Consider the following 23,683-nt stretch of genomic DNA (forward strand, 5'->3'; position numbering starts at 1 on the left):
AGTCCTAATGTTTTCATTATTTGGACTTTAATCTGCTGATTACTTTGTTGATGTAGGCTTATTAATGGATGGACTTGCTGCCCCCAATTAGTGCCTTTAATTATTAGTTCCTCGTTGGATTTCTCTTTCTTTTGTTGTCGGTAGGCAGCCTTCTATTGTTGTTTTCTTTTTTTTTTTTTTAGATTCTTGTTCTGCTTTTCTTGAAGATACCGCATATCTGCTTGTGTAACACTTGTGTAAGCACAAAAGTATATTCATAACAGCAGTAAACATTAAGCCACGCTTTCACAACTGGCACTCTTACCAAGGTCATTACATTGAATATTGTTCTTTGTTTCCTTGCTCTTTGCCATCCTTGTGGCTGATGCTCTCATGGCCAAAACCTCATTTACGCATTTTATTTTTGTCTCTTTTCCACATTCTAATGCAGCCCTTGTAAAAGTCGTGGTGTTATACTGGCCACAAAAGGACTCATCCATTTGCTCATACAGTCTCTGATCTTTGCTATACGGCAGCTGATTTCCAAGGCTTCACTGAGTTATTTGTCGGGGGTGCAGAGGAGTGGAGACATGGGGATTGGTAGCACTGAAATTAATTTTTGAAGTCAGCTTCTTAGGAAAACATTTTCCTTTTTGTATTATACTCTGGCGGGGCTTTTCAGCAGGGGATGCCTAACTCTGAAATTGGTTGATTCTGCAAAAATGCACAACGCTGACCTTCATGAAAAGATGCAAAACATTCTGGTTCTCTCAGGACTTTTCAAGGAGAGAACAGTGAACAAGCAGATCAGGAGGGCCTGTAGCTTTCGTTCTCTTTCCTGATGATGGCTGTTTTGTATAATATATTTTATTTCTTGCATACCATTAATAGTACATTTCAGCTAATGGACTGATAAACATTTTGGGATAACATTTTTTCCAAGTATTTTAAGTTGCCTTTCTTCTTTTGTAAAAATTTGGCTTCAGATGTCTGTATTTGTGAGCAATTCTTCAGTTCAGGGATGATCTAACAGAAGGAAGCTAGAAATTCCTACACCATAATTCAGCTTCCATAAAGACCCCCCCCTTAGCTGCCACGCAGTCTGCAAGGCAAACCAAGGAGGCAGCATCTTGGCAACAGTTCCACCAGGGCAAAGGGCTTAGGGGTCATCTTCCCCACCAACACTGAATTCACCTTCTCCATTTTAAGTCACTCACAACAGGAAGCAAACATTTTTCCATCTACCTAGTAGTTAGATCACTCATCTAATATTTATATTTAACCATGTGAAGCTTACTTTTATACGAAGCCTTGGGTCCTAGTTTTGGCTGAAATAGAGTAAATTTTCTTCACAGGAGCTTGAGCTATGCTTTGGATTTTTATCACTTTACTGTGTTTCAGTTGCACAGGTATCAACTGAGTCTTGAATGAAAACTTCACTTCAGCTTTTGTCCAAATTAGCTAGTTTCAGACAAAAAACTGAGTTCTGACTGCATCTCTACCTGACCTTTACTTCTCCTGACTAATGCAAAATTAGTTTTGCTCATAAAAAGACCCCTGAGCAGTTTTCTCAATAGGCAGGCTGGGGAGGGAAGCAACATCACTTCCTCAAAAATAAATGAAACTTGATAGGAATGCAAACCATCTCTGTATTTTGTATTTATATTTTAAACTACCACAAATATAAAATATATAATCCATGGTTTATTACTCTGTCCTCCAATTTATTTATTTTTTTTTAGACCAAGGCTGAAAAGGCAGTGACAGGCTGATCAGCTAATTGTATTTGTCAACATAGAACCTCAGGTGAATGAACTTAATGATTATTATGTTTTGCAGTGCTTAAGTCCAAACAAAAATAATAATTAATCCAATAATGTTAACACACAGAAAGCTTAAGAACTGTCCTCAGGCCTCATCAAAATGTTAAACACACTAAAAAACAGCTGTGAAAGAAAACAGAACAATGAAGAACATACCTTTTTCCACTATGTCCTCTGCTACATGCTACTTTAAAACAAATATTGTTTTGCATATCTGAGTTTTATCAAAGTTAAAGGAAGAAAATCAGCACTTTAGTTTCTTCCACAATGGAACGTGTGCAAGTTCAAGGAATCTGGGTGCAACACTCCAGAATTTCCTGCCCCGAAATATCACAGCCCATCACAACTTCCCCGGAGCTGTACCTTTGAGCTCACCACCCCTGATGCTGTCTCCTCTCTCCTATCAGCCGAGCAAGGGGATCGGGCAGTGACTGGCCCCTGGCGTGCAAGCAGACAAAGGATGAGCTTCTGCAGCAGCCGCTTCCCCAGACACACAAACACTAACTTGAATCTCTTCTCCTTTACTCGGTCACAAATTTTCATGCAACTAATAGGAACCTGGCTACCTTTGAGGTTTTTTCAACTGCTGAGTACAGAGAAGTGAGTTCCAGAGCTGCTACGAGGGACAGAGAGGAACATGCAGAGCAGTCAGCCCTCACCACTTGGGACAATAAGGTGAAGATACATGGCATCTGGCAAAGCTAAATCTTCTGTTTCTGACTCAAGGTTTATAGAAAAAGGATGTACAGCCAAGATAATCCATCCTTAACTATGTCTGAGATTTCCCGACCTTTGTCTTCAAATAACACTTTGTGACAGTGGAGTGCAAGATTTCACGGCAGCTTTCATTACAGTTATATCGGTATTAATCACACAAGTATAGTCTCACATACCTTTATTTGCTTCCACTGCATTTCCCTGGTCAAATTCCAGGGGAACTTGGCTAAAATTACTCAGCTATATTACTAAGCTCCAAGCAGTACCTGAAGAAGCTACTGGCTGCTTTTGGTCACTTACTAGTGCTGAAGAACTTGAAACCAGAAAAATGACGTCAAGTTACCCAGTTCATTAAATGAAGATGTAACTAAGGCTCAATTTTACAGACTTGTTTTAGTTTCTATATATAATTAGTGCTAGGAAAAGCAGCTAAGCCTGAAGACAGGTTACCTATGTCACAGGTAGAAGAGGGATTCTTCTCATACAATACAAAAATATGTTTTCAATGAAGGATAATGTTAAGCGATGACTAGTATCCAACAGCTCTCCTAAGATCATACAGTTCAGAGCTTCCAACAGAGATGACTCAAATGATTTCTGGGTCTGTCAAGTTATTTCCTGAATGACTATGCAAGAATTGAAGCCTCAGAATACCAGTGAATTGCAGAAGATAAAGCCACAATAATACTCAAAAAGGCAGACGTGAACAACAAACCTCTCAATCTATTCCTGGGTCCTGGAAAAATACGCAGGGAGGGAACAGCTGCTTCAAAGTTTGATTGAATCAAGCTAGCATAAACCAGCACCAGTTTAATAGAGAATACCTTGAAAAAAATGGAGTGTAATTTTAAATATAAATGTAATCAAAATGTAACAGTTCTGATGCAACGCATTTATTTCATGAGGGCTTTCAAACAGTGCATCAAGAAAATCAGAATGATAAACAAAGAAATCTACAAGGCACATGTTAAATCAACTATGATCTATCCAGTGAGACGTTTCAAATTGTAATTTCAAAGAAAAGCACTACCTAGACGTGCTTGTAGTGGGAGCTCTCAACCAAAATGCTGCACAGGACAATGTCAGCAGCTTGCATCATCCCCAGATTGATTTTGAAGAACGACTGAGAAAGAAACATTTAGATAATGAAGTGTCACACAGCAGCTTCGGTAACAATCAGTAAGCCAGAGGCTAGTAAATGATCACTTTAAAGAAAACATACAAAACCTTGCATTTACAAGCAAAAGATGAGCATGGAGAATCAGGGCCACTGTAACAGGAAGGAAGGAAGGACCTACTGAAACAAAACTAAAAACAAAGTAAAACCCCAACAACAGGTAGTCAGCCAAATGGGGGTTCTTTGTAGAACAGTTGGGCGGAAGAAACACATACAAACAGAAGCTGGGAGTTAACTACAGGGGTATTCAACGCTAGGGCTCAGGTAGGCCCGAGCTGTGGAAACCACTACGGGCAAGAGGGCCTACGCGGTCGGAACAACCCTCCCACCCCATCCTTGCTACACAAAGCCCTTCTGGTAACATAATCTACAAATCCGTGTAAAAATTTCCATAACCCAGAAACCAGACTAGCTTCCTTTGAAAGGAAAGAGAAACAAAAGGAGGAAGTGAGTCTTCAGCAAGCATTTATAATCTCTTAGCCTTCAGTTTTGCTTGATCAGGTATACTTTTCAGTATCAGCTTACTATTAAACTCCAAACAGAGTTAAGGCCCTTGTCTAGTAAAACCAACTTTTAACAATACAAAATTATGCTGGTTTTCTAAATAATATTTAAAAAAAAGAGATCTCGACAGGTTTTCATCACAGCAAAGAACATGGAAAAATTTCTGCACAGAATTTTGGTAAAGCCATGACACAGGGTGCAGGGGTCAAATGTGTGGACACTATTAAAGCAAGGAAATACAGAAAAATAAAAAGCTATAAAAGACGGCAACCCTGTAAGTCATACATATTCAACAGGCAGAAATATAATTGGCATCCACTGTATTTTTTCATGAGCTCTAGCAGCTTCCAACAACAGATATGCCACCGTGATATATGCAAACTAAGCACTAAGTACGCATTATTACACATGCACAAGTTTCTGCTTTACCAAAAAGAGTTATATGTAAAATTTGTCTAATCACCAGAAGTTTCAGAGATACAGATATGGGAATCACCATTTGGTCTGGATGTAGGGAAGGAATAATGGCTGTTAGAGGATGGGAGTGGGATGGCAACACAAGCTCCCAAGTATTCTGAGAACTGTTTATAGCTGTAATGAGCCTTCAGCAGTCCCACCATGGACCTTTCAGGAATGTTACAGCATAGGGGGGAAAAAAGTCCTAGCTTTAGCTATCAACCTTATTCCACTAGCATTAAAATGCCAGAAAACAAATGAGCCAGACAACACTGATGTCTTCTATCTGAAGTTTCTACACATACCTGAAGCAGTCCTTTCTTATGCTTATAATAATATTCTGCATATACTGATCGGTTAACTTAAATAAAGCAACGCAAGGAAAGGTGGTTTTATGGAAGACAAACTTTTATTTCTCAAATCCACTGCTAGTTACTGGCAGACAGAGAAGCTCTACTACTGCATTTTAGAGAAACAGAGGGAGTCACTGAGTCCAGTATTAGCAAGAGTGTGCATACTAACCTGCGTATACTGGCAATTCACATTTCCAAAGTAAAGAACAATTCACTTCTTTTAATTCATTTAATACTCACCCTTTTGTAAATTTAATAACGCTGTAGAATATCCATGTACTGATTTCTCTGAATAGCTGTTATATTTGAATTAACTGAGTTCCTTTCAGCAGCATCAGTTATCCCGTTTGTGACACACCTCAACATCCACTACAGAGAGAGCAAGTGCTGCCTGAAGTCTTGCCAAAGGACCCCCTCCCGCCCTCTTCTTTTACAAGTACACTGGGGATTGATAGGTTGTAAGCATTAGAGTCCTGTAACGGTCAGATCACTAATTGCCCAACCTAATATGAGGACATAGACCGTTGTTCTTGTAAGATTAAGGTTTCAGAAGTCCATATTTCTTTAAGAAAATAAATTCCCTACTGTACATGTACTTTCACTGCAGGTGGAACATTTTCTTTTTGCTGATGTGTTCTTAATGTTAGTCTGGTTACTTCATCAGTGACAATTTGATCTTTTAACCCTCTGCAAACCTGTGTGATAATCCCTAAAATCATACCTTGCCTGGGAGCCTACAGGTGAAGATCAGCCACCTGAGGAAGCACTCTGCCTTCCCACTGACTCCAAGCCTCACCAAACCTCTGATCCACAAGGAATTCATCCCAAACACTTGGCAGCAATACTGGCAAACAGTTACAAGATGCCTTCCTGCTCTGGTTCCCAAAAGATTCAAACAGAACAAACCTGCCCCATTTCATATTCTCGATTTTAAGAAGTCTTGTGCCTCGCTTCACAGCTTTAGAAAAAGAATGCTTAACCTGGAAAATGGCCCTGCCTTTTTTTTTTTTTTTTTTTAAAGGGAAAGAGAAGTTAGCCATGCCTGAAAACACGAAGAGAATTGTGAGTATGCTGTTTCTTGGATAACAGGAGGTGACCAGGCTTTAGGTTCCAAAGAGCATTTCAAAATTTAGTTAAGTCCCTGAAGAGATATGCAGTTTTAAAAAGCAACTAAATGAAACAGTAGCTCAGGACCAGGTCTGCCAACCTGAACAAAAGTGCCCTACTTCCTCAGCAAGAGGCCACTAAATGGGTTGTTAATCGAAGGAAGCTCTGGGCCAAAGGAAAAAAAAAAAAAAGCAGGAAAGTGACTAAAAGCTAGCAACGGGTCATAAGCTTTTCAAAGACTGTGGGAGACGGACTTGATTTTCCCATTCTCTCATGGAAAGTGTGAATTCATCTACCATTTTGACAGATCCCTTACAGCACAGAGTGCATATACAGCCAGACATTTGAGATATTATCTGAAAGTCTTTTAAGGAAAACTTTTTGCCTTTTCTTCAGTGTCCCCCTCATTAATATGGCTTTCTCTCAGAAACAGGGAAAATAATTGAAGGGAAATAACAACCCAAAGGGTTAAAAACACGAAGCCAATGTTAAAAAAAAAAACTTACTGTTGCTATTACAACCAAGATGTTTGCCAATAAAAATCCAGTGTCACTTATTCTGGTCAGATAAATTAGCAGACTTTGGTGTGGAACAGACGTTTTTGGCAGAAGAAAACAAAGAATCACTAGAAGAATTGCAAGCATTAATGAAGGTCTGGAAAATCCATCTTTGACATGATACCAATGAAGTCCAAATAATTATTTACTGCAGAAAACTTTAAGAGCCACTTGCTCATGGTCTGAAGAATTTAAATGAAAATGATCCAATAATTAAACAATCAAAAATGCAGTATGAGGTACAACAGGGCCAAACCTTGAAGCTTCGACAAATTCAGACTAGGAATAGGCATTCATTTAAATTCTCTAAGTGCTGCTGAAACAACTTACCTCAGGGTCTGGTTTATTAGCCATCAAACGGGCTCTCTGTATCAGTACGTTTCCAGATACAGGTCCAAAAAGGGCAAAATATAATGGAAAACCGTTTGTGGTCAACAGAGCAGATTCATTTATAGATTTGTGGCTACTGAACCAGAACAACCTCTCATTTTACACTACAATTGCTGTAGTAAAGCTTCTAAATATCAAATGTCCCATTAGCAGTTTCATTGGAAAGTTTAAGGAGGGGGGGAAAAAGTATCGGGGTAGAAGTGTTTTGTCAAATTGTAAATAACATTGTTCGACTTAGCAGAAAATAAAAGAAATCCTAAAATATGTAAACCTAATATTCTTCCAATGCTATTAGCCTTTCTGCTGCCTCCTCCTTTAAAAGAAAAGGATCCACTCCATTTACTAAGTAAATCTTGAAAGAAAAAAAAAATCCTTAAGTGAAAGCAAAACTGAAAGTCTGATCTATAGGCAGGACTGGGGATGAATCCACAATCACAGACTGTCTACAGGTTTTCTGCATGTTTTAGTAAAGACCTTATTAAATACTATTTATCAAAATCATCATACAGTAAAGGAATTTAAAAGCAAATGTGTCTCAGATGCTAAGAAATCTCAACTTTTTCATATTAAAAGCTATGAAACAATATAATAATTGCAGGCCATCTGCACAAAAATAAAATATTCATTTTTATGACGAACATTTTTTAATATGAAATACTTCCATACAAACCCCGGTCAATCCTGACCGATTTTTTTTAGGTTTTTTTTTTTTTTTTTTTGGACTCATCAGTAACTGTTCCCTGGGGCAAAGCTCACGTAAAAACTACAGAATGTCTCCTGGCACTAAACCTTGTGTGAGACGAGCTTTTAGATAGCTCCTTGCAACACTCTGGCATCAAGACATTCTTGCAACTCTGAATTATTTATTCACCAATCTTTGTGCAACTTCCCAAACACCAGTGGAGACCCAGACGATTTCAGCTATTTGATGTTACATCTTCTCAAGTGGCTAAAGAGGCTATAAAGCACCCCATTGCTTAAGCCTGCCATCTCAGTTCCATTAGCAGTAAAGACCTCTCTATTCAAACTACTAAGTAAATCCTCGGAGAGCCCGGGGACTGTTTCATGCTTGAAAGCAACTGTTAAGAATTTGACAACAACCAAACTGTTCCTATTTAATCCTTCTCCCAAGGTAAAAAGAATTATAGGTAAACATATGCCTTCATTATTTGCTTTGCTGCATTTCAATACTCAATCCCACACAAAATTGCCAGCCAAGGATTTAATGCAATCACTTCTGTATTTCAGAGCTATTGCCTTTACAGAATGGAAAAAACTTAATAAGGGCTATAGAGTTGGTTAGCAAACAACTCTATTTTCTATAACCCACACTAGAGATTTTGCAGTGGTAACTTTAATAACACAAGGATTTGGGGGGGGGGTTATTTTTTTTTCCCCAAACTGGGATTTTAAGGTAAACCAAAATAGTCATTAATGCATTCATTCTGCTGGTAAGTACTTCTTCTTTTTAATTATGGAAAACACAATTGATCTATTACAGAATACTGCAACTCTGCTTTTACTACATATATAGATTTACATGAGCTTTCTTTTGGGTTAGCAATATGTATGTTAATCAAACACTGTAATATTGAGGAAAGCTTCTTAGGTACACTCTGGAATGTATTGAAATGAAAATCTCACACCTTCCCTCAGGTTAATTCAAAAGTGGAAGAACTTCAGAGTTTTTCAAGGAGCCTGGCACTTTGTACTCTTATTGACCCGCAGTGCTCTTACCCACGTAGCCTAAGCATCCACTGCCTCATCCTACTCTTTATGAAAGAATGTGAACCAATACAAACACGGAATAACGATGGAATTAAAATAAACACGAAGTTCTGTTCTGCAGCAGCAGTTGCTACCTGACAAAAGGAGCTGGGACATCACTAAGCAGCAATTCATAGCAAAAGCTGTCATAGTCCTGTGCAGTGCTAGAGAAAAAACAGGGCTAATATTAATTTTACAGGGTTACTTAAACCAACAAAACAAATTCCCAAATGCTGTGAGCAACTCACTAAGCACTAGAAATGATGGGCTAAATCCCGGTCACTCATTAAATTTCATGGATTTGGACTCAATGAACAGTACAGCAAACACACTACAGGTATACAGCACAATGAATATGTCCAGAACAACCCATACTAGCTAGTATCATGTCAGAGGACTCATTTGAAAATTATCTGTTTTAAAGAGAAGAAACATGCTGTGGATTATCTAACTGATGTGGGACAGGTGATCACTGGGAAAGTTAAGTCCAAAAATCAGAACCTTGAAAACCAATGCTTGTGATGGCATTTAGGAACACAATTCCCATACAATTTATCATACTGACTGTCATTTATGATACCCATCTTCTCAGGTGTTCCCGCCCTCTCCTTAGGGACCAAAGCTTGTCAGTCATTTTAATAATACTTCACACATGTAAACAAGTGGATTATGAAAATAAACATGAGATGTGAAGACGCTTAGACAGTTATTGCGGGGCTAATTGTGCTATTTAATGTAAAAGAAAGTCGCCTTCGTAATTTAATGTAAGAAGCAGGTAAAAGCCACTACTAACTTTGAAAGCTGCAGCTTTCCCCACCATTCAATTAGGCTTTCTTCACTTTTTCCTTACGCATTCACTCATTAAAAATTCTTGTTCTTTTCATAAACATTTAAATAATATATTCTTTTTTCTGTTCTGTACTGCTTACAGAAATGGGCACAGTCCAGGCTTTATATTACTTCTAAGGTTTTTTTTTTTGCCTTGTCGAGCCTCTACAGACGTCTTGGTTGTGGTTAAAGCAGTACTAAAGCAAGTACTCAGTGCTAATGCTGAATACATTATGACTGGAACAGCAGATTAAAAGCTAGTACCTTAACAGTCACTCCTCTTCTCTTACATCCACTCTTCAGGAAGTTCTAAAAACAATCTGGCATTAAGAAGCTCATTCTTCTTCCTTTCTAATTCATATAATCTGTTTTAACCCATGCTTCTTCCACAACGGCACTTAGTATGACACATTATAGAGTGGTGCAAAAAAGAGCCGCCTTTTGAAGAGAACAAAAATACAGCTAATAATCTGTCATTCCATTCACATGCACAGAGAAGCCCAAATGAAGACTTGTGTGAATGGATGCTTAGGTAAGTATTTTGAGAATTCTTCCATATATTTCCTGTACTTCCAAGTTTTTCATTATTCTTCCTGCGAAATGTTGCTCTGCTGAGGAGCTTGCTCATTAGCAGTTTTACAGAAAAGAGCTGTAAACTTAAGTTGACATGACACTAAATCAAATAAATGTGTACAGCAAAGTCCTCCAGGGAAAGGAGATGGAAGGGGAAGGCACCGACGGAAAGTGAACAATCTTTGTTAGATGAATTTGCAAGGTTTTGCATGGTATTTTTAAATATACAAAGTTCCATACTGTAGTATCTGTATTAACAACAGTTAAAATCATTGCAATGTATGATAAAAATATTTCCCTACCCCACAGTAGCCAAGTACAGAATAAATAAATAAAAAAGAGTATCTTTGTAAACATATATAACAACCAGTTACTTAGCTGTATTTTTCTTAATACACTTGATACACTTGAAATTTTGTGAAGGTTACTGCTAAATATAGATTTCTGCTGTTATAAATTCGAGATACAGCTAACCAGAACCTCCTATGTGTGATTTTTCAGAAGTTGTTCTAACAAAGCTGCTGTGATCAGTGTTTTGTTCCCTGCCATTTTAAACACATCCCTTACCTTCAGCTCATCCAGTTTCTCCCAGGCCAGAAGCATCCGCTCCTCTGTCTGCACAGGGCAGCCACAACACCTGTTGGGCTGTCCTGCTTCTTGTGATGGATGATAACAGACAGCCTGCTTTATATATGCCTCCATGGCCCTTCTTGCTAGTGTTTAAGTGTATCATCACTACGGTGATCAGCAATCCACTGCTCTGTTACATTACAAACAGCACTGGGGGACCAGAAACTTGAGGGCCAGATGCCTACACATCACATGCCCCAACATCTGTACATTTCTTTCTATAATTATGATATTGTATAGTCCACAAACAGCCTAAGCACTAAATGATATACTGTAGCTGTTGCTAAGGCAGCAGCAGATTTACATGGGTGAAATACAGCCAGTGTACCACCCCTGTAAATTATCAATAATTAAGCCATTTCTCCATTAAGACTGTCACAACTAAAACTCTTTATTTGTTAGGAAAACTTCACATAAAATAAAATGTAAAGGTTCATACAGCAGAGACAGCAAATATTTTCCAGCGCTGAGTACATTTATGACAAATGTTCCTGGAAAGTGCAGCAACAACTTGCAGGCTATGTGCCCAGGCACACCAACTATTTTGGGGGGGGGGGGGAACACTACCAGTTGTGCTGAAACTATTTCATAACCAGTTCACTGCTAACCATAATGCTTTATTTAGCACTGCAGGCATTCCCATTGTTGAGCCATTTCAATAAATTCCTGTTACTGTCCCTTTTTGAGTCAATACAAATACTCACAAAAGCCATTTTTTTTTGACTTTTCTGCAAAAACAGAAACATGCAGCAGAGCTAAAGGTTTGCTCGTTGCTTTTTCCCTAGCTTAAAAAACGAGGCAAAGAGCAAAAACAAAGATTTTATTCTGAAGCAGTTCAGGGAGAAAAACTTTCTAAACACATCACTGTTCTAGCGTAGGCATCCCTCTGTATAATCCCCTTACAAATAAGGCAAACCACGAGTAGCTTACCTATACTTCTCCAGAACTTCCTTCCAACGAGGTGGCTGGTTTTGTTGGTTCACAATTTTTGGAAAATGGTAAATATCCTCTCAACAAGCTGCGTATCAGAAAGCAAGCACAGCTAATTTTATAGACACCGACACACAAGAGTACCAAAGCCATAGCAAATCATTAATATCAGCCTGACTGATTTTATTAGAACTTCCTGTCATTATGTTAATAAAGAATTAATGGCAAATTAGGAGCTCACACTAGCTGCATTACAAGGCAGTGATATTTAGCATGATAGTTTAATTGAGACTGGTAAAACATACTTAAACAGAAGATTATTTGCAAAAAGAGCCTCGTAGCTGATATAAAGCTTGTTTAATTAAAACAAAATTTAAGTTAATTTTTTCTGCTTTTTCCCCAGATCGCTCCGCTCCAGATGCATCAGATAAGCCTTCTAATCTCTGTTGTGTAGCATTTGTTGAGAGGAATTGAAAAAGTTTCAAAATTAAATTTGCTTTGAGAAAGATTACATCACGTCACCTTCTGCTACGCAGAAGATGCCTGCTGAATGAGGAAAAAGGTAGAAGACAGACCCATTTATAAATGCCTTCCTTTCATTTTAGAGATATAAGCCTATCTATCTCTACACACACACACAGACACACATTTATTTACTTTCATTCTTATTTGGCTTGTTTCCTAGCCATTTCTAAGAAGACATATGGAACTGACTGGGCACACAAATTCCATAAAGACCAACAAAACATAACAGGGATATCAACCAGAAGACCACACACAGCATCCTGCAGAAGTAAAGCAAATTATTCCACAGTATCCCCCAAATGAAATAAATAATTCTCACAGTAAAACATCCCCCAGAATTACACAGCAGGGCTATAATTTCCTTTCAAATTCCTTTGACCCAGGGAAGGCGAGAAATCCAGTTCTCTTTTACAGCATGGTAAATGCCTGCAAACCTCAACCTGCTTTGCTGTGGAATACGTGAAGCTGGAATATTTGAATATAGAAAGTAATACAGAAGCTAAAAGAAGTGTATACTGGTGGTGAAGTGGAGATCAAGGCTACCAGAAGTGTTTTTAAAATGCCCTGCCGTTAACTCTTTGTTCACAGAATCACAGAATCGTTAAGGTTGGAAAAGACCTCCAGGAGCATCTGGTCCAACCATCCCCCTACCACCAATGTCACCCACTAAAACATGTCCCCAAGCACCACGTCCAACCTTTCCTTGAACACCCCCAGGGATGGTGACTCCACCACCTCCCTGGGCAACCCGTTCCGATGCCTGACTGCTCTTTCTGAGAAGAAATGTCTCCTCATTTCCAACCCGAACCTCCCGTGGAGCAGCTTGAGGCCATTCCCTATCACTGGTCACCTGTGAGAAGAGGCCGACCCCCAGCTCCCCACCTCATCACATCCACAAACTGCCCTTCATGTCCCACCCTATACCTACCAAGGGTACCATAAGGGGCACAGCCCCACAGATGCACAACCGTTAATAACAGCCTGTGCTGGCAACCAGTCCCTTACTTACTACCAACTACGATCCAAACAAGCAACAGTTCTGGATTACCAGAGCCTTTCACTCACATGGCCGCAGCAATACTAGAGATGTTAGTCCCAGGCTGTCAGCCCTCACTGCACGGGATTGTGTGGCCTCCCAGGAGCACTCATGACCTTACAGAACCTGTGTGTGAGCACAGCCAAAGGGTTAAAGCAAACATGAAGACAGAAAAAACAAAATATACACAAAACCAATCTGAAACAGAATCTGGGGATATCAGCTACACCTAGCAAAAGGATTAAAATATGTCTGACCTAGAATTTTGAGTGTTATAACCAGTCTATTAGGTCAACACTGTGACTTCATAGAGCTGCAGGAAACATCCTCAAACAGTTCCCCCATCACAGTGTTATCACGCTATGGCAGACACCTGTAAGAAAGCTGAAATAAGTCTTCTAGGTTGTCTGCCTATCTGTGCAGGGAGATGCTACATTAGAAACTGAGTATAATGTCCGCAGAGATTTCTTCAGGTCAAAGACCTGAACTTTTGGAAACACCATGGTCACAAAGACTCAAACCTTTCCTTTTGTCCACTAAATCTCTACATGAGGCAAGGTGAAGGGAAAGCCCTACAGAAAGGCCATATCTGATCATGCAAACAGGCACTGTACCAGAATGCTTGCAGAAGACAAGAAAATATGGCTTTGCCATTAATGGCAGCCTTCAAGAGCTCAGGAGACATTCATCACTTTTATGACATATTCAGAAGGAAATTCAGGAAAAAAAGGAAAAAACGCTGCATTAATCTACAAGACGATCAAGATCCCTCCATAAGATAAGGAAACATCTTCCTTGGTAAAGTGCTTTGAGATCTACTGATGAAGGAGTCTACAGAAATGATGGGAGCAGAGGCAATAAATAAGCAAGGGAAATTAGTTGACTTGTTATCTAAGATCTGTTCAGCTCGGCCTGTTTAATATTTTTTTAACCTTAAATTCATGCAATGGGTTTGTATTTCTTGCCTTAGATATATTTATGTACTTTTCTAACAATATTTAGAGAAGCAGACACTTTTAAAATAGCAAAATTTTCATGTAATATATTTATTTAAAAAATAAAATATTTAAAAACTAACCCTCAAAACCTTCTCATTAGAGTGAATTGAGCTCACAATGAACACACTGACAGCAAACAGCAACAGAAATTTTTGCTTATTCCAAGGCTATCCCACTCTTAAAACAGTTGTAAACATTTTGCCTATTCATTAAGGCAGAATTCTGTCTTAACTAGAATGACTAAAACATCTGAAAACTGGAAAGCACCAAGACATCACCATTCTTTTCTTCGATTATCGTCAACATTTACAAAGTATTCAGAATGCAGCAGTTCAGTCGCTAATATTAGCTCAGCCAAGATAATTAAAAGCTCTTTCTGTAGACGTTGGAAACTGGTATTTGCAGGGACCCCTAAAGGGATTCTGCCTCACTCACATCACCACCCTGATAGAGAACCTGGTTTTCCCACTGCATCCAGAAAAACTTTAAAAGGAACAGAAGAAAGAAATATTTCAACTATCCAAATTAAGTATGCTTCCTTTACCAGCAATGAATCACACAACAAGCACTATGCATGTCCATAAAGCAGCAGCTGCATGAGAGGAGGCTAATTAAAAAATACCCTATTAAAAAATACATATATACAATGAAAACCATAAGGATTGTTACTAGGCCAGTACTAAGGGACAGAAAGTCTGGCTTCTATTTACACTTCAGGCACAAAATTCAAGGGGAGCTAAATGATGTGGCATAGTTAATATTCCTGACTGGAGATCTTCTGAAGTAAATAAAGGACATTGCCGAGCTTCTGTTTTACGCATTAATACGCTCTTCAGCAATGTATTGGCACAGGTGTAAGAATAATGCAGTGTAAGAGTGCTTATCCAAGTCCTAAGCTACAGCACTTGAATTCAAGAGACAAGAACTGGACTGCATAATATCTCAAAGAGGGGGAAAAAATCATTGGAAGTTAAACATGAAAAAAAAAATAGAAAAAATAAACAGTTGCAATAACCGTAGTATTTACGCATGCCCACCTAACTTTGAACAGCTGTGGCAATGTAATTCACACCAACAGCAATAAATTCTTGTTTCTGTGTATAAATCTTTCGAACTATCTGCTGTTTTTTTGGTTATTGCTTCTTCAGGTTAGTAAGATGCCACCATCAGGAATAGACACTGCAAGCCAGCCAGTAAGAGATGCAGGGGAGAGGGGACGGATCTATAACACCATATAAGCAACCCAGAAGACTCCTTTCATCTACTGTAGGATAAAGATAAGAGTGAAATAGAGTATAATAAACACACAGTCAAATGAAATCAGAACTCTGAACCCATTTAAGAACATCACTGAATACGCCAAAAAATCCCAGGCCAAGGAACTGGCAGCACAGAGCACCACAAATACCATGTAGACACTTTTCACAGTGCAGTTCAAACACGTTTAAGCGGGGTAGGTTGCATTGCTGTGTCAGCGAAGTGACCCACCTGCATTACCAAAGGGGCCCTCTGAGAATCTCATCTTGGCAGCCAGCACACAACTGCCAGTCCTAAGGAAACCCATACTGTAACACCGCCTGCTGTAAATCCACTTGTAGGCAAATCCTAAAAGCAAGGTAGTTTACTGTGTTTTTAAAACAGTTATCTACATTGTCAGTGTGCATCAAAAGGGAATTAGTGCCACCTGAATTCACATGCTGACTTCCTGATGCTTAGAGGTGCGGTGTTCCTCGTTCACCATGCGGCAGTATTTCTTGTCTATGCCCCATAGATCAGAGCAGATCATGATCTAGGGGCTCCTTCTAGCCTTAAACTGCATCACGTTATGCGTTTGCAGCAAAACTGATGAGCCACTGGAATTCCGTTTGCACTTAATAAATATTTAAAGTCAAAAGGTAATTTAGTCATAATATATAGAGCATTTTCTGCAAAAGGCGGAATTCTATTTTAAATAATTCATTCCATATAAATGTACCCATAAAAGGCTATACGCAGCACCTACTCATATTAAAAGCACCAGCTCAATCACACATCTGCAGAGCTGCAAAGAAACAAAAGATCAATTAAACAAGTTATACCATATATATATTGTATATATTGTAAATATACATTGTACATTCACCCAGATAACATCCACAATTGTGTTTCAATCACTAAATGCATATACAACAGAAGTATTTTTCACTGATGAAATTACAGTATACAAGATTAAAGTATTTCCCCACTTTGCCTAAAGAATTTGAGCACCTACAGTAAATATATAGATCTTTCACAGCTGTGGCAATCCAGTTTATTTTAATAATGTAAATGCCTGTTATATTTCTTCAAATAGGTACAATTACAGGAATGTATTAGCTTAAGTTCAATAGTATATCTCAGCCTTCTATAACGACAGTGACAACACACAAAATCATATTTGCAGATCTACCAGCCTATTCTGAAATATCAAATATTTGCTTTGTACAGACTGCTTGAGAAGTGGATTGAGCATCAATAATTACGTGTTTGTTTTTGTGTTTTTTTTAAGCTCGCTGTTTTTGTTGTTGTTTTGTTTTCAAATTTTTGTTTGTTTGTTTAAATTATAATTTCTATTATAACTTAAGGAAAGAAGAGCAACAGATTTAGCCCTAAACTTTGACCTGATGTGCTTTTGTCAGTATCGACAGCCTGGATAACACCAACTAAGGCAGGAAACAAATCTCTGTTCATTTCATGCTCAATTAAAAACACAGTGGGTGGGCTAGACTGCGAGAAGGGTAGAGAAAACAAAAAAAATGTTTCCTAATTTTAAAGAATTTAAGGGCAAACAATCTGTGTAAATTATTACATATCCCCACTGCAAAGAAAAAATAACGCACTACCTGCTTATGACTGATACGCGTACAAGAACTTGAGAAAATTAACTTGATGTTTGTTAGATAAGCAAATTATCTGCTGGAGGCAAAAATGCATGCATCATCAGGTGCCCCAAAAATAGAACAGCTCTTCAGACATCATGTAACTTGCTCAGTTGCAATATATTGTAAGCAGCTTTTACTAAATAAACTGAAAACATGGAGTCTAGTGTTTGTTCTCTTCCATTTCATTTTTCCCTTTCCTACATATAATAAATGAGAAATACTTCCCTATGTTTCATATCTGCCATGTGTTTTGTTTTCTTTCTCTTGTCTCTGGCTTTGTTCTCAACAATTTCTTGCTCCTCTGCTTTGCAAGGTTTTCTGTATTTCCTATTCCCTTTCTTTTCCCAGTCCTGTTCATATTCTCAGTTACCCCTGCAGCCTCTCCCTTCCATTTGTCTTTTCACAAGTAGGACAAGTTCTAAGAACTAAAGCTAATAGGAAAAACAAATAGAGAACAGGGGAGAATAGGGACCTAGATAACGACGTGCTGGAAAACAGATCTGTAGGTTCTAACCACAAAAGGAAAGGCAAGGGGAAATTACTGGAATTCAGGGAAAAGAAACACAAAACAAGGCCTTGCTTTCACTGCACTGTTCCTACAACTCTCCAGCACTTGGGAGAGATGCGTGCTGCAAGCGTGGAGACACATCTTCCTTGTGAAGTCTTGATTAGGCATCTGCCAGCATCAAGACCAGGACTGCAGTCCTGTTTCTCCCTTCCAGCACTTAACTTTCCATAGTTAATCAGTTTCAAATATGGTGCCTCTGATGTAACACAATATTGTTGTAACATTTGATGCAACACAATATTATATCAGACAAATGCAGCTGAAATATTCTGGGATAAGGCAATTCTAGCCAAAATGTGTGGAACTGCTGTTGGCAGTGCTCAGAAATTCATGCATCTCTGCCAATACAGCCTTCATCAACAGATGTGTTTACCCCAGCCTAAAGCTCTTTTCTCTCCCCAGCACCAACAACCCGACGATGTTCACACAACACCCAAGCAAAACTTATTACTAAACAGATAAGTAAGGAAAAAGGACAGCCGCGAAGATGTCCCAAAAGTTTTATGTCCCAAAAGTTTCAAATGACCACGCACTTCTTCAGTGAGGATGTTCAGCTTGGCAGCCAGTGACATGAAGCCGCAGGAATTGTAAAATAGAAATGCAAATTGTCATACATTGCCTGCTCTGTTTCTCCCATGCAGGGATGAATTTCCTTTTACAGCAACTAATAGGCTGTGGCACAAACCCACTGTAAAATCTGCCAGCATTTGAAGCTTGAAGTTGTAGCAGCGTTAGCCGCTGTTTAGATGTCCGTCCTCCCACCAGGAAACAAAACTCCACAGAAGAGCCACAATTGCTCCTTGAGAGTAGGATGATAAAAAGCATATTGGTTAATGCTGGAAAAAAAAAAGAAGGGCTAAAAGTAGTATGTTGAGTTCTGATAGTGTCAAATAATAAGCTTGCGAATAAAAAAGGATTTACATTTAGGATGTTTCTCTTTTTATTTCATTGCTGGATTGAGTCAAATACACTAGCTCCGTGGAAATGTTCCCAGACACGTTTTATGTGCATCACCTCCATTATTCGAGTTCTATTGATCTGCAAGTGTAAAGTGCTTTTTTTTAACTACTTCTTTTTGTCTTGTTTTGAACTGACGGTTCTTAAAATTGGCACTTAAGTGCCCAAACACATGTACACACAGCTTCAAATGATAATAGCAGCTATGTGACTAAATGAAGAAGCGTGCCACTCTGCATTTTATCCCCGAAAGACAAAATTGGTAAATTATTAGCTAAAACAGCAGTAGCTTAATAAAAAGAACAAAGATCCTCCTTGCAATGTTTTAAAGAACTTTGAAAGAAGAAGAAGAAAAAAAAAGCATGCATTTTGAATAGCATAAAAATTGCATGTGGAACATAGATTTTAAGGTGTTGTTTCTACAGAGCATGCTGAGATTTCCAGAACACGGAAAGAAAGAAGATAAATCTATTTTAGGCATTCATGAAATCCCAGCTATAATACACCAGCTCCTAATTAGAAGCCTGACACGGTAATTAATTTAAACATGGAATAACCCGTAACCTTTTCACTGTTCAGTGACTACCAGAAAGATGTTTTTATTGTGACTGTAAACTCTAAAATTCTCTCAAAACATGAACTTTAATCCCTGGAAATGACCAGCATGTGTCATCTCATTACTTAGCCCATTGCTGGCAAGAACAAAATTTATTGCTAAAAAGATAAATAAGGAAAAAGGACAGCAATGGGGACTTAGTTGCTTAAGTCTCAAATGAATCAACACCTCTGTGAATACCAGCATGCCTGGGATCCAAAGCGTGTCTAGTCAGGCCCCAACTCAATGAGAGTTTGTATTAATTTGGTCACACACACACAGAACAGGAAAGTTTAGATTTCTACAGCACTTGGAAAGAACAGGACCTGGGGTGAAAGTCACCAGTAGTTAAACTAGGGCCAAAAAAAGTACAGAAAAATTGTTTGGACACAGCATAACAACCTCTCGTTCCCCTGCAGCAGAAAAACATGTTTGTGCCCGTTGTTCCTTTCCACAGACCTCTCCAGTGGCACCACTTCTCCTTCCTTCCAGTGTTTTAAAACTCCCAATGGAGTCTCAAAGTTAAGAGTAACATCACTTCTCTCCCTGCCAGTGTTATCTGGGGACAGAACTCTGTTAAAAATCTGCATCTCTTATCCCTTTCCTAATTTCCCTCTGCAGTGATTTATTTATTTATTTTATAATTTTTTCTCCTTTTAGAGGTTCTGCAATTTGTTTTCTTTTTAGTATCAGTGCGTATTTTCTCTTTGTTGAAGTTTTTAATTGCAAAAAGCATCATCTCTAGAGAGAGCTCATCTTCTTTGGTATTAGACAAGAATGCTGGCACCATGCAGTGAAAACCTCTGCTATGCAAGTAGTAAGTGTGTGCCTTTAAACCATGGGACTTTTAAAATGAAGTTTTAATGTTTTCTGGAATGGCCATCTCTTACTTGATATAGGTCATCATTGTGTTATTCTTCTAATAACAAAACCTGACGTAGTCCCTTGTACGGCCACATTCATTCTGAACAAAGCTAGACAGAAAGCAACAAAAGTTTACATTATCAGCGCCCTTAAAAGTATTTGACAACACTACGAAAAGGTATTTAGAAAGACCTGACAGACATATTTCAAACAAAACGCATTCAGACACACACACACACAAAATAATTTAGTCCAGAGTATATTAAAACTTCAGGTGAAAGCTATCTTTTCTTGATATTTTTTTCTCTTCTACAAAAATATTAAGCTGACATACTGAACGTTTTTAAAACTCCTATTTCAGAAGTTAACATAACCGAAAGAGGTTGTGGAGTCTCCATCCTTAAAGATGCTCTGAACTCAGGTGGATGAGGCACTGAGCAACGTGATCTAGCTTTGAAGTTAGTTCAACTTTGAGCAGGGGGCTGGACAAGCTGATGTGCTGAAGCTCCTGACTGCACGAGTTGTTCTGTGACTCTCATCCCTTCTACCAGCAGCCAAAAAGAAACTGCAGCACAGAAACGCTGAGCGTTATGACTAATCTCTTAACAAAATCTGTGGCTTTTACCTACCCGGGTTATTGAACAGAAAGGCATTCTCCAACTCCACATCCACATTTCAGACGCCCTTGAAAGCTGTAAGAGCAGTAATAGCCCTTCTTTGAGGTAGAAAACGTTAGCAAATGTGGACTAAAGCTGTGTTACTGCACCTCTTCCAGAGCCTGAGTTCTGCGTCTGGAAGGCAAAATCTGTCAAGAAACATCCAGGGAAAAGCTGACAGCAAGAACCTCGCAGCGAGGACACTGATGTATTTCCTGGCTCCATCTCCTACCTCCTTCTGGTGAGGCCACCTTTTAAGATCAGCCACCTTTTAAGACAGCCAGAACAACCACAGACCACGCACCAACCAAGCAGCACCACGGTGACGTGGGAAAGCCACAGCCACCAAGAGGTCAACCACAAATAAATCTTTCTTTTTAGGTCTAAGTGCTAACTCACCTGGCATCGGCTCCTACCTGCTGCTGTCCAAAAGCTGGTGATGTGGGAAGTAGCCATTTACTCAAACCAGATTTACAGTTTTTGCCTAACTCTGGTGACTTACAATTTGTATACAACCGATTTGGCATAAACAAGAAAGCTATACATAAGCATTTTTGGTTGATGTAGTATGCTTTTTTGAGGATCTTCAGCACCATTAACAAGTTATTTACAGATGGGGCTGCTATGCAAGTGTTATACAAATATATATTCCAAGCAGGATGCAGCCCCTATATTTGGAATACAGAGAAAAATAATTTCAGTCACACACTTACTATGAAGTAGGAGACTAACACTGGAAACAAAAGTTAAAGCTTGGGGAAAAAAAAAAAAAAAAGAAAAACGCAACATAGTTCTCCTTCACCAGTGATGCTTCTGCTTCTACTTTTTGCATTCAGTCATCAGAACAAAACTCATTCTTCCTCTTACTTTTGGATTTCATAAGCAAACATTTATTTCCCAGTGCCATGGGATTTTGAATGCAGGAAATTTTGCAGAAAAATATTCTAATACATACACTACGTTCATGAAAATATTTTTCAGTTCGATGGCTTCCTTTTAATTATGCAATCTTTTAAGGTTATCCCTTTCATTTTCAAGAACACTCAGAGCTTGTTTTTTGGACCTGGGTTCTTAACAGTGTCCTTTTTAAATGTTTGTATTACCTAAGTATGTAAAAACACAACAGAGTTGCACAGGTTTTTAGCATTCAAGGTCAAACCACCACATTTTCAAGTGTAGCACGCTGCCTCTGGCAGAAGCCATTAACTCGAATTTCCTAAGATAAAATAACCATAATGCAGCCAACTTCTTTTGTAGGAGTTTCTGTGAATTTTATAAAAGCAGTCCCGCCGCCAACAAGCCTACAACACTGCAGGTAACAGGGTTACGTATTATGAAAAGTTCTTCGACTTTAACAAGAGCATTCTTTATCAATGCAAGTATCAAAGCCCAGTTTTGTTTCCTTCCCTCGCCGGGTCACACTAACTTCCAAATTCCCTGTGCTACAAATTACCGCTCCTAATCCTTTTCCTACAGAGCCCCTCTTCCTTTGCAGGGAGGGTCAAGGTGAAACGCTCACGATACAGGGCTGCAGCCTTGCAGTTTCCCATTCACCAAGCCCTCCAGACAGGAAAACTGGTGCATATGAATCAAATACAAGCAACGCTAATGCATTAATGACTGACATGTGGCAGAGTCGCAGACACACAGATGCAGCTTGACATTAATGGAGAGATTCGCCTGTGGTCATGCACATAGAGGGGGGAAAAAATAGACCCACCTGCCTCGTGTTTTAACCTGAGTATGAAATCAAACGTCAGACAAGATTAATTAGATGCCTGGAGTTTTATTCTTCTCTGTTGATAGAAAAAGCACATTTCCATAATGTGAGGAAGCATTTATGTGGATAGCAAATCAGGTTGACATTGAGGGAAGGTTTACTTTATTGTGAATGCTAGCTGTGTGGTGCTTGTCAGTGCAATTACTTTCTACTCAAGTGGCTTGCTTTTTAACATTTTATTATCTTAACAATAAAAACCCTGGAAGCAATAATTATTTATTATGCTAATTCCTTAGCTTTATTATGAATTTCTGCACGACCATTAAAACTTGCTGTTTCCCAGAAATAAGCCAGATTTATTAATATTCAGCCAATTTAAAAAAAAAAAATAGCGAGAAAGAAAGCAAAAAAAACAATCTCTGTACTGGTAATTAGTTAGTAACCAGTCAATTTGTACACTTATCAGCTTCCCCATAAGTTCTGTTTTCATTTATTCAATCCCCAACATTTATTTCTAACATCATTCCTACTGAAAACAACTTCAAAACACCGAGTCCACTGCAGCATTTTTTTTATAAATAATGATTTAAGCAGCCTGAGAGGCAGCAGGCCTTTAGACCGTTCCGAAAATGCACTATACTCAAGGACCGCATTTTAATTATGGAAACCTTTTAGAACATCCCTGTTTTATTAACAGTAAGTGAAAGACTATAAACAAGGCTTCAGTATGCACCACTTCTCCTCAATCCTGCCTAAAGCCCTCCAGGGGAAACAGCTCCAGTGCACTTTCATTTCTCCCCCCAAGCATTCTCATCTCCGAATGCCTCTTCTCACCAACTTTAAAATTCATTTAACATAACAACCACACGGTCATGCTTTTTCCTTTCCTTTTTTTTTTTTTTCCTTCTTCTCCTAAGCATACAAGTGTTGTCTCCTTTAGGAATAAACACCAAGGCCACAACTCTCAAACTCCACCAGCACAAATGCAATAGAGAGACCATGCGCAAGCCTAAGCAGAAAAGCACTGCGACTAAATGTACCTTGAAACGCTCTTAGCTCGCGACACTTTCATA

General features: G+C 38.8%; 1 protein-coding gene across 13 annotated transcripts in view; it reads right to left on the reverse strand.

Annotated features, from left to right (window-relative positions):
• The window catches only part of PTPRM (protein tyrosine phosphatase receptor type M), a 484,682-nt gene that overhangs the window by 445,472 nt on the left and 15,527 nt on the right, over nt 1-23,683 (reverse strand). Inside the window, exon 1 of one of the 13 annotated variants that reach the window (XM_040550068.1) lies at nt 13,382-13,535. The exons of the other annotated variants lie outside the window; for them this stretch is intronic. The gene's annotated coding sequence lies outside the window, so the exon portion shown is untranslated. Of the gene's footprint in view, nt 1-13,381; nt 13,536-23,683 lie in introns of those variants that run through there. 13 annotated transcript variants of the gene reach the window in all.

The sequence above is a fragment of the Cygnus olor genome, chromosome 2 (genome assembly GCF_009769625.2).
Source record: "Cygnus olor isolate bCygOlo1 chromosome 2, bCygOlo1.pri.v2, whole genome shotgun sequence".
NCBI classification, from domain to species: domain Eukaryota; kingdom Metazoa; phylum Chordata; class Aves; order Anseriformes; family Anatidae; genus Cygnus; species Cygnus olor.